Raw genomic sequence first — 12431 nt, 5'->3', positions numbered from 1 at the left:
AACATTCGCTGAAGGTTGGCATGCAGGTATAGCAGGCGGTGAGGGTTGGCATGCAGGTATAGCAGGCGGTGAGGGAAGCTAATGGCATGCTGACCTTCATACTGAGAGGATTGAGTATCGGAGTAGGGATGTCTTGCTGCAGTTATACAGGGCCTTGGTGAGGCCACATCTTGAGGATTGTGCACAGTTTTGGTCTCCTAGTTTGAGGAAGGACATCCTTGCTAATGCTGGAGTCCAGTGAAGGTTCACCAGACTAATTCCCGGGATGGCAGGACTGACATATGAAGAAAGACTGGGCTTGTACTGACTGGAGTTTAGAAGAATGAGAGGGGATCTCATAGAAACATATAAAATCCTGATGGGACTGGACAGGCTAGATGGGGGAAGAATGTTCCCGATGTTGGGAACATCCAGAACTAGGGGTTAAGAATAAGGGATAAGCCATTCAGGACTGAGATGAGGAAGAAGTTCTTCCCTGAGAGAGTTGAGAACTTGTGGAATTCTCTACAACAGAAAGCTGTTGGGGCCAGTTTTTGGATATATTCAAGAGGGAACTGGACGTGGCCCTTGTGGCTAAAGGGGATCAAGGGGGAGAGAAAGCAGGATTGGGATACTGAATTTGCATAATCAGCCAGGCTCAAAGGACTGAATAGCCTCCTCCTGCACCTATTTTCTGTTTCTAAAACATTCTGACTCATCTTCTTGTATATAATGTGCAGAAGTGAAAGTTAAGGGCGCGATTCTCCCAAAACGGGAGAAATCGTAAGGCTGGCGTCAAACCTGGGCGGGTTTGACGCCAGCCCCCCCCTTCCCGACCGGGAACCGATTCTGGTCCCCGGTCGGGGCTAGCAGCCCGACGCCTTAAGCTCCGGCATCACGGGCTTAACGAATTTCGTTAAGCCCGCTTGCCTGAGTTTGCGCCGGCTGACGCGTCATATGACGTCAGCCGCGCATGCGCGGATTGGAAGACTCCAACCCGCGCATGCGCGGATGACGTCATCGCGTATTTGCGCGAAACCCGCGCATGCGCGGGCCGGGATGCCCCTCAGCCGCCCCGCGAATGGATACTGCGGGGCGGCGGAAGGCGAAATAGTGCACGGGCATCGGGCCCGCTGCCCGCGATCGGTGGGCACCGATCGCGGGCCCATGGCACCCTTGGCACGGCCGTGGTACTGCCGTGCCAATCGGTGCCATGGTTATAAAATGCGAGTGTTTACGGCCGTTTTTACGAACGGCCAGACCAGGTGTGTTTGCCGTTCGTAAAAACAGCCATAAAGGGCTGGGAACTCGGCCCATCTATCAGCTGTGAATCGCTGCCGGCCGTAAAAAAACGGCGGCAGTGATTCGTGTCGGGAGTTGGGCGTGGGGGGGGGAGAATAGCGGGAGGGCGTCGGAACAGCGTGGCCGTAAAATTTTACGAGCCACGCTATTCTCCGCACCGTCATTGCTGAAACCTGGTATCTGGGTAACTCTCTCTTCCAGTTCCTTCACCAACTACACTGCAAAGTCACACAATTGCAGTTTCTTTGTAATGACTGTTTTCCTTGTTTCGAAGGAATCGGATAAGTTTGTTTTAAGAGGTTCCTGCCCTCATGTTATGGAACGAGAGGCCTGACGTTGTCCTCCCAGCTAGGGGTCCTCTGATCGGAGCTACTACGGGTGGAAAATCATAGGTTCCATGCCCATGGATTCCCATAAGAAGCTTCCTTCAAGTGTCACTCCTAACTTGACCACTCCAAGATCTCACTGAAAGTGTAATAATGCTCTTTTAAGATCTGCTTTCTGTGAGCTATGAGCAGTCCCCATTGTGACTACTCACGCTGTGTTGCTGGCTTTCAAGTACATCAGATGCAATTAATCCGATGGTCACAGCTGGTTCATGGTGCTTAACTAGATCCTGCTGGATTAGGTTGCATTAAACTATTGGAAATCTGTGAATTATCCACTAGTACTCGAATTGAAATTTTCCAGGTTTTAACTCCACAGGCACTTTTGTGAGCCATTTGTCCTTCTGTTACCAAGCACAGCATGTCATTACGACATCTAATCTACTGAGACAGAAGCCTCAATGGAGGGAAAAAAGCCATTCCAAGATAAAACAGTCCGAGGCAAACATTTCCATCTCATGTTCTTGCCTCCCTGCTACAAAATAACAAAAAAACTAAGACGTGAATTTTTAGGCTGGCAGGGTTTCCCTTTTCGGCATCCAAAGAGCTGGCGGGGAACACATCCCCATCCACTCTGAGTGCCCCGCAGCCATTTCACTATCTAAGTGAAATCTAAGCAAGCAAGATTTCTCTCCAGCCTTAAAATTGAGCCTGGGCGGGAAATGACCCTTAAGTGGCAAATAATTGGTCACTTAAAGGCCTCAACTGGGGTAAGGATGGGTATCCCTTCCAAGGCTTTGTCCGCCTCAGCATAAAATCACTGTGAGGCCAGGGCAGACGGAACAGAGAGGAAATTCTGTTCCTTCAGTTTCACACTCTCGCCGGCAGACGAGCATAGAATTCTGGCCTAAATGATATCTGGGAACGAAATCTAGCCAGATACTGGAAAGAAACGAAGAGATATATATTTGGGGCAGCACGGTAGCACAAGTGGATAGCACTGTGGCTTCACAGCGCCAGGGTCCCAGGTTCGATTCCACGCTGGGTCACTGTCTGGGCGGAGTCTGCACATTCTCCCCGTGTCTGCGTGGGGTTCCTCCGGGTGCTCTGGATTCCTCCGTCAAGTCCCGAAAGACGTGCAGGATAGGTGGATTGGCCATGATAAATTGCCCTTCGTGACCCAAAAAAAAGGTCAGGAGGGGTTATTGGGTTAGGGGATAGCGTGGACGTGAGGGCTTAAGTGGGTTGGTGCAGACTTGATGGGCCGAATGACCTCTTTCTGCACTGTATGTTCTATGTTCTATTCCTGTCAGTGCACTTTAACAGGAAGGATCAATGGGCATGCTACAGAGGAAAATCAGGCAGAAATGATTGGAGCTATAAAGGAAGATTGCCTGTTCTAATAGCGTGAAAGCAATTATTTTTGTACAATCTTTCTCCGTGTCCTGTCTTTCATGCCCATGTGCAATAAGAGAAATTTCTTCCCTGTAAGGGCAGTTCGTGTTCCTCATGCAACAGACAAACCGTTTCAAAATCAACCACTGAACACCACCTTATACTGTAAAAAAAACAAGAGAGGCTATAGGGCAAAGGGAACTATTTATATTTGATTCAGTTATACGGCAGCATCCATGCATTCTAGACGTCAGTTTGGAAGATCACAAAAACCCCGAATAGTGGCATAATACCCCCCAGATTGAACACTTGTTTAGTGAGCCTATCTGCTAGACATCAAGAAAATGTGGAGTAGTACCAGGCAAGAGAAGCTAATCACACAGAGAAAATCCAGATAGGGGGCGAAATTCTCCGACCCCCAGCAGGGTAGGAAGTGGCGGCGGCGGAAATCTCGCCACCCCGATCAGCGAGGCCCCTGCGGCGATTCTCCGGCCCGGATGGGCCGAAGTTCCGCCGCTGGGAGGTCACTCCCGCCGCCAAGGTTTAAACCACCTCTGGAATGGCGGGATCAGCGGCGCGAGCAGGCCCCCGGGGTCCTGGGGGGGCGGGGGGCGATCGAACCCCGGGGGATGCCCCCACGGTGGCCTGGCCTGCGATTGGGGCCCCCCGCTCAGACTCCGGGCCAGTTCCCTGGGTGCACTAGTTTCTTCCGCGTCCGCCACGGCCTCCGCCATGGCGGAAGCGGAAGAGAAACCCACATTGCGCATGCACCGGTGGTGACATCACAGGCAGCTGGCCGCTGACGTCACCGCCGGCGCATGTGCCGACCGGCGAAAGCCTTTCGGCCAGCCCCGCTGCCGGGGGCGCCGGTTTTTTCCGCCAGTCTTCTGGTGCCAACCGCTCCGGCGCGGGGCTGGCCCCCAAAGGTGGGGAGAATTCCCCACCTTTGGGGATGCCCAACCCCTGAGTGGTTGGCACCATTCCCCTACGCCGGGACCCTCCGTCACGCCGGGTAGGGGAGAATCCAGCCCAGGATGTCAGTCACCATGCTCACCTGTCACATCTATACAACCTCAGCCAGTAATTTACATTCATCCATCATGCGCAGTGCTAAAGTGCAACTTCCACTTTGCCAACCCACTCAATGCAAGTGCCGAGACTATCAATCGATGAAGCACTGCTTTAACAGAGTGCAACCTGACTGAACCTATAGGGAAAATGGGGGGAAATCATGGAGCATGTGAGCTAAATTTCCGATATGTGTTCTCATCAGGTGAAGCTTGGTACTCAGAATGTGAACGTTCAAAAATGATTGTGAAAATGTTAATGTTTACGCTTCTTAAAACAATTGTCAGTTTTTAGTTGTATGGCACCTTTTGAAATAGCAATTGATAGACCGCTGTTAAGAGAGAAAGAAGGACATATAAATACCCTGGGCAAGATTCTCCCATCGGGAGACTAAGTCCCGAATCCGGAGTGAAAACCGGAGTGTTTCACTCTGGCATCGGAGGCCGCTCCTCGCCCCATATTCTCGCACCGGGGGCTAGGAGCGGCGCCACGTCAATTACGCGTGCCAGGCCTTGGCGCCGCGTAAATGATGTCATCCGCGCATGCGCAAGTTGGCCGGCGCCAACCCGCGCATGCACGGTTGTCATCCTCCCAGCTGGCGCCCCGCAAGAAATGTCGGATTGATCTTGCGGGGCGGCGGAGGAAAGGAGTTCCTCCTTCAGAAAGGCCGGCCCGCCGATCGGTGGGTACCGATCGCGGGCCAGACCCCTTTTGAGCGCCCCCCCGGTGCTGGATCTCCCCCCCCCCTCCCCACAGCCCCCCTCCCCCCCCCCCCCCAGCGTTCCCGCGCTGTTCCCGTTGTATTGGGCAGGCCGCTCGGCCCATCCAGGCCGGAGAATCGTTGCTCGCCCGTTATGAACGGCGAGCGGCGATTCTCCGAGCGGCCACCCGTAAATCTCGCCGCGCCGGTTTGGGGGGGTGGGAGAATCGCGTGTGGGTGCCGGGGCGGCCTGGCGGGACTCGCCCGGCGCCCCAGCGATTCTCCCACCCGGCGTCGGGGGGGGGGGGGGGGGGGGGGGAGAATTGTGCCCCCTTTACGTGAGGGGTTTTAATGCTCTTCATATTTGTTCTTGTAGCTGGCCTCTGTCTCAATAATCCATGAGAAAATGGAGACATTTGTCTGGAGGCAACTTATGAAGCAGATGGTTCTCAAAGCTTTCACTGTGATTGCCCAATAACCCATGAAGGTCCTCACTGTGAGAAAGAATAGGCACAGGATGGTAAGAATTGCACAGAACATAGAGCTACAGAGACTGGTTTAACTATGGATATAACATTTAGAACAGTCACAGCACTGAAGGAAGCCATTCAGCCATTCGTGTCTGTGCCAGCTCTTTGCAAGAGCAACACAGCTAGTTCCACTACCTTGCTCTTTCCCTGCAGCCCTGCGGTTTGTTTTCTCTTCCGATAATTATCCAATTCATTTCAGACAGTCATGGGTGAAACTGCCTCCACCACACAGTGAAGCAGTTCATTCCAGCTCCTAACCACTTGTGATTATTGCAAAAACTACTATACCAGTAAAGTGAAACTAAAGTTGCTCCTGACTAAATTAATATCTCAGGCATAAGATATAGGAGCAGAATTAAGCCATCTGGCTCATTGAGTCTGCTCTGCCATTCTATCATGGCTGATCCCATCCTGGCCTTAACTCCACCGTCCTGCCCATTCTACATAACCCTTCAACCCATTACCAATTAAAAATCTGTCTAACCGCTGCTTAACTTTACTCACTGTCCAGCATCCGCTGCTCTCTGGGGTAGTGCATTCCATAGATTTGGGAGAAGTAGTTTCTACTCAACTCTGTTTTAAGTTTGCTACCTTTTATTCTGAGACTATGACCTCTTGTTCTAAAATGCATCACAAGAGAAAACACCCACGTCACATCTATTTTATCCTTACCTTTTATCATCTTGTTTTCCTCAATATTATCTCTCTTCATTCTTCTAAACTCGAGAGAGGCGAGGCCGAGAATCGAACCTGGGGCCCTGCTGCTGTGAAGCAACAGTGCTTTCCACTGTTCAATCTCTCGACAAACACCTCATCTCTGGAATCAACCTAGTGAACGTCCTCTGAATTGCCTCCAATGCCACTACATCTTTCCTCAAATAAGGGGACCCAAACTGTGCACAATACTCCAGGTGGGGTCTTACCAATGGCTTGTATAGCTGCAACAACACTTTGTTACCTTTATACTGTATTCCTTTAGCTATAAAACAATCATTCTATTTGCTTTCTTTATTACCTGCTGTACCTGCATGCTAGTTTTCTGTGACTCATGAACAAGGAACCCCAGATCCCTCTGCAGCAGAGAACCTCAAAGTCTTTCCATAATAATAATAATCTTTATTATTGTCACAAGTAGGCTTTACATTAACACTGCAATGAGGTTACTGTGAAAAGCCCCTAGTCGCCACACCAAGCCGCCTGTTCGGGTACACTGAATGGCCAATTCACCGAACAGCACGCCTTTCAGGACTTGTGGGAGGAAACCGGAGCACCCGGAGGAAACCCCACGCAGACACGGGGAGAACATGCAGATTCCACACAGACAGTGACCCAAGCCAGGAATCGAACCTGGGACCCGTTGCCGCTGTGCCATCGCCATTTAGATAATAAGTTGCCTTCCCATTTTCCGAACAAAATGGATGACCTCACACTTGTGGGCAGCATGGTAGCATGGTGGTTAGCATAAATGCTTCACAGCTCCAGGGTCCCAGGTTCGATTCCCGGCTGGGTCACTGTGTGGAGTCTGCACGTCCTCCCCGTGTGTGCGTGGGTTTCCTCCGGGTGCTCCGGTTTCCTCCCACAGTCCAAAGATGTGCGGGTTAGGTGGATTGGCCTTGATAAATTGCCCATAGTGTCCTAAAATGTAAGGTTAAGGGGGGGGGGGGGGGGGTTGGGTTACGGGTATGGGGTGGATACGTGGGTTTGAGTAGGGTGATCATGGCTCGGCACAACATCGAGGGCCGAAAGGCCTGTTCTGTGCTGTACTGTTCTATGTTCTATGTCTACTTATCCACACACCAGCTGCTATATTTTGGCCCACTCTCCTAACCTATCTATATCTATTCATAAGGTTCTTATTTCCTCTTTGCATGAATATGGAAATACATCAGTGCCCATAAGCTTTTTACATTTCAAAGTAACTAATGTCAGCTTGGCTCAGTTGGTGGTAATTGTTCCTTAATCACAAGAGTTCCAAACCAGGGCTTGAGCCAACTGGTCGTGAGTCAGATGAAAGACACTCCAAGTGAGCTCTGCTAGCATGCCTTCAACCTACCGGTACTTGCTTGATCCCGGAAGACATGCTTGTTATTGGGCATCCTGAATTCTCCCTCAGTGTACCCGAACAGGCACCGGAATGTGGCGACTAGGGGATTTTCACAGTAACTTCACTGCAGTATTAATGTGAGCCTACCTGTGACAATAATAAAGATTATTATTATTATAAATGGAAGGGAAATGGCTATCATCTGCTTGTCCTTCTGGTGGTGTTCAAAAACAACAGCCAGAAGGTCTCAGCATATTATGCTGACCCTGCTAATCTGTAAAAGAAAGAAAACTTCCTTGGACTCGAAGATAAACGCAAATTACCGCAAATGCTGGAATCTAAAACAAAAACAGAAAATACTGGGCAATGTCAAGGAGTCATCCAGATTCGAAACGTTTGCTCCCGCCTCTCTCCACAGATGCAGTCGGACCTGCTGAGATTGTCCAGTGTTTTCTGCTTTTGTTCTGTGAACCCAAACTTCTCATATCCTTTAGTCTGAATGCACTTGTCACACTGCATAAAGTGGCAAGTAGAGTCTGAATAGACAGGGAGCACCATGAGTCCTGCTTCATAAGTACTGTATTACTATGCTTGTACCTGCACTACCTGGGAAACCCCTGAGAGTACCTGCGGGGACAAAGCAAGGGAGGTGGACGCCTGACATCATCTCAGGATTTCCACTCTCAATTGCCCTATAATTGGAATTAAAAAAAAAAAGATCATGAGAGGTCCAGACAGGATAAACAGGGAGAAACTGTTCCCGTTGGCAAAATGATCGAGATCCAGAGGACACTGAATGCCAAAGGAACCTATGATGACATGTGGATTTTTTGTTTCAACACAGCAAGTGGTCAGGACCTGGAATGCACTGTCTAAGAATATATTGGAGGTAGATTCAGTCATGGCTTTCACAAGGTAATTAGATATGCAGCTGGAGATTTCGGGCATGATTTAACGGGAGAAGTAATGGCGGGCGGCACGATGGCACAGTGATTAGCACTGCTGCTTCAAAGCTCCAAATACCCAGGTTTGCACTTTCTCACCGTGTCTGCAAGGGTTTCCTCTGGGTGCTCCTGTTTCCTCCCACAGTCCAAAGATATGCATTGGCCATGTTAAATTGTCCCTTAGTGTCCAAAAGGTTAGGTGGAGTTACGGGGATAGGGTGGAGGCCTGGGCTTAGGTCGGGTGCTCGTTCCAGGGGCCGGTGCGTACTTGATGGGCCCAATGGCCTCCTTCAGCACTGTAAATTCTATAACCCATTTAGTGCCGGAAATGGTCCCTCACGAGCTTCATGGTGGAAATGGCTGTCCACCAGCTTATTCGCCTGGACTTCATCCGGCAGCTCCCTGCTAACAAGGGGGGGGGGGGGGGGGGGGCTACTCATAAACACTACGTCTGAACACATTCCAGTTAGCACACAACTATTCCACCATGCAGACCTGCTCCACACTTCGGGGATGCTGCCCTGGCCAGGCTGCTGGGCACTGTGGAGGTGAGACAAGGCACCTTGTTCCCCTGAAGGGGTCAGAGTATCAGTCATAGGGAGGTAGTGGCAGCAGCCGTCAGTGCAGGCAGCGTGACCAGGAGGACGGCTGCTGGAAGACCGAAGACCACCATGTTCCGCATGGTTAAGTTGACACTGGCCCCTTGGCATTGATCCCACCTGCCACCACCCTGACATTCCCCCCACCAGCCCACTCCACAAGTCAGAGGCTGGCAGCCCGCACCCCCTCCCAGCATATTATCATGCCAGTGCCCCAGCACAACCTGGCACCCACCAGCACAATCCCTCCATGCCCAGGAGCGGTTCGCACACAACCCACCTGCCATAGACCCCCCCCCACCCTCCCCGTTATGCGTCAAGCGTGCTTCCCTCTCTCTGTCTCCGCAGGAGGTTAGCCCATAATAGGCTAGAAAACGCCCAAATGGGCAGCGGGGTTCCGGATATCGGAGAGTCCTCATGCCCTGAAGATCAGGGGTATGAGGATAGATCATGAGGATAGAGAAGTCCCGAGCTGGCCTGCAGTGCAGAGGTGAGGATCCATTATCCCTCCACCCAGGTGACCTGCCTCAAATGAGTCGTTCATGTCAGACGAAATGATCCTTCCCTCTCACTGACCTCCATGGATGGGGCCAGGCTATCCAGGGTGTCCCCCCCCCCCCCCCTCCCCCCACCGCCACCCAAGAGAGCACCTCAGAGCAGATCTCTGTGGATGCACCATCGACGCGTCACAGCTATCACCTCCACCATCCGCCAACGTAGAGACACACACCTCGCTGAGCATCGGTAGGGCACAGGTATCTGGGGCACAATCTGGTGAGCAGCACACACATGCTGGTGCACATCAGGTGGAGGCAGAAACATCCAAGGGAATCGGCAGTTGGAAGTCTGCTGGATACCAGGGCTCAGCTGAGTCCCAGTCAGACGCCGAGTCTCTGGTCAAGGTTATCTCGGAACTGATGCAGACGTTAGGCCACGATCGGGAGATTCAGGAGGGAATGTCAGCACACTCCGCCATGTGCATAGCCAATTGGAGGAGTCCAAAAGGCTACGGATGGAGGAGATGGCACCGGTAATGCGTGGCACTGGGGACAACACTGCTCAGGGGGCGACCGCAGTGGGAAGCCTGCAGCACGTATCAGTGCCTTGAGTGGCGGTGTCCAAGGCATGCTCAGTCAGTGACGATCGTGGCTGAGGGCCTCGAACGTATGTCCCAGTTGCTGGGGGACATGTTCCAGATGCAGGTGGACATCATTGGGGAACACCACAGCATGTCCCAGTCAGTAAGAGATGTGTTTCAGACTTAGGTAGGCATTGGCAGGGCACTCCGGAGCTTGGTCCAGTCACGGAGGAACAAAGCTGCATGGCGCAGACAACAGAGAGGGGTCAGGGCCGGATGGCACAGATGCCTCTGGAGCTGTCTCTCCATCCCATGAAAATCCCCAGAGCCCCAATGACATCGTCTGGGAGGAAGAAGTCCTGGAGGCCAACCCAGGGCCTGTCACCAGGGAGGCGATGGTGATCTTCACCTCACCCGAATCCTGCCCTCCTGACACCGGCATGTCTCAAGGTAGGTGGGCAAAACAGAGTAGCATGGCAATGCCAGTGGCACCGGTAAGATTGCCAGGGCCCTCCGGCTGCTGGGACCCCAGAGCCCATCCGGCAGCAGCATCAAAGGCCACAGGGTTCAAGAAGCAGCAGGCTGCCACCACCTCCGATGTGCATCGTGGGGACACAGCAGAGTAGCAGCAGAGCACAGAAGCTTAAAAAGATTGAGGATTACTGAGTGGGCACTGGGGGTGGGGGAGGTGTTGGGCATCATCTGTAGTTGGGGACAATGAGGTTTTCGAATGTTGACAGTGATACACCTGATACATGCAAAGCCTCTGTCACATTTTTCCTCACCGCGGGCCAACCTGCACCACACCCCCTGTTGCCCCCTGCTACATAGCCCCCCCCCCCCCCCCCCACCCCCGCCCCTCTCCCTCCAGGCGCAGTGATCCCAGATCAGGAGCCTCCGATGCAGACACATGCAGGTGGTGGGCTTGAGTGCGCTGTCACCAGGACAACAGGAGTCAGACTATGGCATAGACTGAGGAACACCAGAGCTTAGCTCACAGCGAGTTAGCATTACTCTCCTGCCCTGTATATTGACCCAGTAACAGGATAGACAAAGGCACATCACCCTGGGATGATGTTACACAGACCCGGGAGGGTGGTCTGTGTGGGAGTGTCGGGCAATGGGAGCGGGGATTGGGGGCGGGGAGAGTGCGGGGTTGGAGTAGCGAGGGAAATGGATTGGAGGGTGAGGGTAGTCAATGGGGTTGATCGGGTAGGGAAAAGGAAGGATTGGGGGCGTAGGGAGGAATTCAGGGGAAGGGAAGGATTGGAGGGAGTGAGGGATAGGCTCTTGATTAATAAGGGGATCAGGGGTTATGGGGAGAAGGCAGGAGAATGGGGATGAGAAAAATATCAGCCATGACTGAATGGCAGAGCAGACTCGATGGGCCGAGTGGCGTAATTCTGCTCCTATGTCTTATGGGAGGGAGGGATTGGGGGAGAGGAAAGGGGGTGAGCTGATGGACAAAGCCTCGGCTTATGAGAATCAGGCGATGATGAGGGCCTCCCTGGCCCTCCGGGCATGCCGGATCCTCGCCATCGACTAACCTCCATCCTCCGGCTGCTCCTACGGGTCCTTCCGGGCTTGAGCCCCTCCTGGTTCGGCCCCTCGACAGACAAGGTTGCATATCCCTCCATCTCCTCCTCCTCCAGCATGTCACCCTGCTGCTGTACCAAGTTGTGGAAGGTACAGAAGCCCACCACAAAGCGGGCGACCCTCCGGGGGGTGTACCGCAAGGCACCACCAGTGCGGTCCAGGCACCGGAACTGCATTTTGAGCAGTGCGGTTCACCGCTCAATGACAGCACGGGTGGCAGCATGAGCCTCGTTATATCGGGTCACCGCCTTGGTCTCCACACTGGTATTATCAGCCAGGACCTGGGCGGGTGCCCCTTATCGCCCAAGAGCCAACCCGTCATCCTGCGGTGGTCCTCAAAGGTGTCGGAGAACTGATTGTTCCAGGATGTTGCTGTCATGCACACTCCAAGGGAAGCATGCAAACACGTGCATGATCCAGACAGAGGTGGTGGTCGCCATGATGTGAATATTCAGGGAGTGGAACCCCTTCCTGTTAATGAAGGGAGCTCCCTGATGCCCCTGTGCCGCAAGGTGATGTGCAGCCACCTGGACCTGGGGCAACCCAGCAGTGGCCGAGAATCCTGCTGCCTGGGCATCTTGGTCCTGCTCAAAGTTTATATAGTCAGCTTCCCGGGGATACAGGGCATCGTCACTTCAACGATGCACTGGTGGGCTGTAGTTTGTGATATGTCGAACAAGTTCCCGTTCAAAACCTCAAATGAACCGGTATGATTGAGGTTCAGGGCGGTGACCATCACGGCCTCCTCCTCCACAGGATGCCAAGTCTGAAAAGAACATGGCATAGGTGTCGCTCAGTCTCCTTGTTGAGACGAAGCCTCCTGCGGCACATGCTTACCGTCATCTCTTCGAACAATCAACGATGCATGTA

Source organism: Scyliorhinus canicula, chromosome 13 (assembly GCF_902713615.1).
Source record: "Scyliorhinus canicula chromosome 13, sScyCan1.1, whole genome shotgun sequence".
Classification (NCBI taxonomy): domain Eukaryota; kingdom Metazoa; phylum Chordata; class Chondrichthyes; order Carcharhiniformes; family Scyliorhinidae; genus Scyliorhinus; species Scyliorhinus canicula.
The sequence above is the reverse complement of the archived record's forward strand: the minus strand, read 5'-3'. Positions refer to the sequence as shown.